Source organism: Haemaphysalis longicornis, unplaced genomic scaffold (assembly GCF_048455015.1).
Source record: "Haemaphysalis longicornis isolate Haplotype H1 unplaced genomic scaffold, Haemaphysalis longicornis Haplotype H1 scaffold_13, whole genome shotgun sequence".
Classification (NCBI taxonomy): domain Eukaryota; kingdom Metazoa; phylum Arthropoda; class Arachnida; order Ixodida; family Ixodidae; genus Haemaphysalis; species Haemaphysalis longicornis.
This window is the reverse complement of record NW_027526233.1, coordinates 36,182,344-36,184,880: the sequence shown is the minus strand read 5'-3', so window position 1 is coordinate 36,184,880 and position 2,537 is coordinate 36,182,344.

Genomic DNA, 2,537 nt, shown 5'->3' with positions numbered 1-2,537 from the left:
AGAACTAAGCTGAAGAACGTTTACTAGAGCAGCAGCATAAACTGTACAGTGGTGTAACAACTGACAAAAAATAACCTACCTAAACCATTGGAATCAAAATCACGAGCGTAACAGTTCAAAATTAGGCTTGATGTCTTCATCTAGACTCCCATTGCTTTAAGCTCGCAATGGGTGCTGCCATTCACTGCGTGGAATAGCATCACTTTCACATTATGGAAAATTCAGAGGGCTTATTTTACACATTACGGCACATCAAAACTTTCACCGCGAAGAAATGAGGTAAATCGTCGGTCAACAGTCCAGGAAACAGCTTTTCATGTCTACAGGAGCAAAATCCTCATAATGTTCTGTTTGAAGAGAAGAGTGCATTCATACAGATGACCAGGGCTAAAATCTTCATGACAGAAAATAACCGCAAATCACCCAATGAAAACCAAAACATCTGTGCATTTAGATACTACAGCGAAACAAAAATTTGCATCAATAAGTCAATCATCAGGAATTGCACGCATTGTGCTGTTATGCCCATCGCTGGGTAGTCCCTAAATCATACTTCCAATAACAACACATCGTTTGCGACGATTTTAAATGCCACCACACAACATTTTTTGCACACCCGTTACACACCACACTAACCATGCGTTGCATCCTAGCTGTCTTAATGGTCATGTTCGCCTTCTAACCAGTGGCATTGGATGCCTGCTGCTCTTTTCACTGTTGCCCAGTATCGGCATTTCATTGCGGCCATTCCGATTCCATCCTCTTCTATGTGGCTAAGGCGTTGTGCTGCTGGGCCCAAGGACATTGCAGGTTCGATTCCCAGCCACTTTTATGACAGAGGCGAAAAGCAAACTCCCCGCGAGGGGGACTCGAGTAAATGCGTCGCATAGGGGGTGGGTGTATTGCGTTAACGTTTAGTGTTTGGGGAGTTGGTGGTAGTGAATGCGTTGTATCAGCAGCTTCTTGACGTAGTTTGAATGAGTCAAGGATATAAGGCGCGTTCGTAGCCTCCCCTTCTGTGTCGCCTTTGCGGCGCAGTTGGTAGGGCACCATGTACATTGCGTTCCGCCCGCAGGGTCGAGGGATCGAAACCAGGCGCCGGACAGTATTTTTTTTATATAGTGTAGGGGGAGGGGTGCGGACCACGACTACGGACGTCAACGCGGGTGACATCGTGAGTTACTGAAATGCTCTGCATTTAAAACGCCCGTGTGTATGAGATTTCGGCACACGTTAAAGATCCCCCCCCCCGCCCAAGCTGGCCAAAATTAATCCGGAGCCTTCCACTACGACGTGCATCACCCACCTATTTCCCACACAATAAGGGAAACGCTAGACATTGTTGTCTCAGCCAAACTGATGCACACGGCTTGCTCTAAAATGCCTATTCGAATGGCACGACTGACTGGCTCAGATTTGCTAGAGCTGCGCACACAGCTACAATTTTGTCTAGCTGGGTGAGCCTCTCGTTGTGCTTCACAGTCACGAGATCAATTGGTATAGTGCTTGACAGAATTCGGTATCGTCCTCTAAGTAGCAATCACCCGTTCTACGTGAATGCGAACATTAGCCAATTTTCGAGTTTTTTGGACGTCCCAAGCCGATAACTGCGATTTCCCCCTAGTGAAAGCCGGCATTTCTAGCTTGGCTGAGTGGATGCCAACAGCATCACCTATTGTGAATCCTCTGTCAGCCAACACTGTGTCACCATGTACAAGGTTATTTAGGATGCCGCAAGACTCGGTAAGGCGCTTGTCGCTGGTCCGACCCTCCCCAACCCTCGGAAATGAAAGTGACGGCACCTTGCGGCGCAATTCCAATTAGGTACTTGGCAGTATTGTGGTGCTTATAACGCGACCATGTTTGCGCTCTAGGAAGAATGGAAGAGGGCCGCTCCAGAAATATCTCAAAACAATCAATAATTACGGCAACATGATTTTTGAATGCCTTGCGAAATGAGACTGGCATGGTCTTGCGAAGTTCTTCACGCTCTGGCCAACCTACGAGGCGATGGAGGCGTACATGCATGACGTTGATCCAACGCTCGAAGATTCGCGAGGCTGTGGGTTGACTTACCTAAAAAAGAGAGAGAAGAAAAACAAGCCAGTTTCATGCCACGGGGTGGTTTCTAGGTTCCATCTTAAACCAAATCGGAACGCCAGGTCCTGGATGGGCACTCCAAGCCTCAACCTGACGAGGGTCAGCATGAACTCCTGGAACTTGCTCAGGGAGTTCCTCGGCCCATGAGAAATGCCCCGTTCCAAGAAGTTGAACAGGGTAAGCAGGATGGTATAGGTTCGTATCCAGTGTAGAACTTGATCCGCCTGCCGTCGGATGCCAGCGAGTCCTCGGTCATTTGGAGCAAGTTCACACGCCCCACTGTGTACTGGAGCGCTTTCCTGAATGCGGCATTCTCTGTTACGAGGTGGTCAATGCAGTCAGCGGTCAAATCCATTTGTGTACCGGTTTCCTGCGTGTCTGAAAGAGGGCACAAATCACTTTGCGTGCCATTTTCAGTTCTTTGAGTCGAACTATTG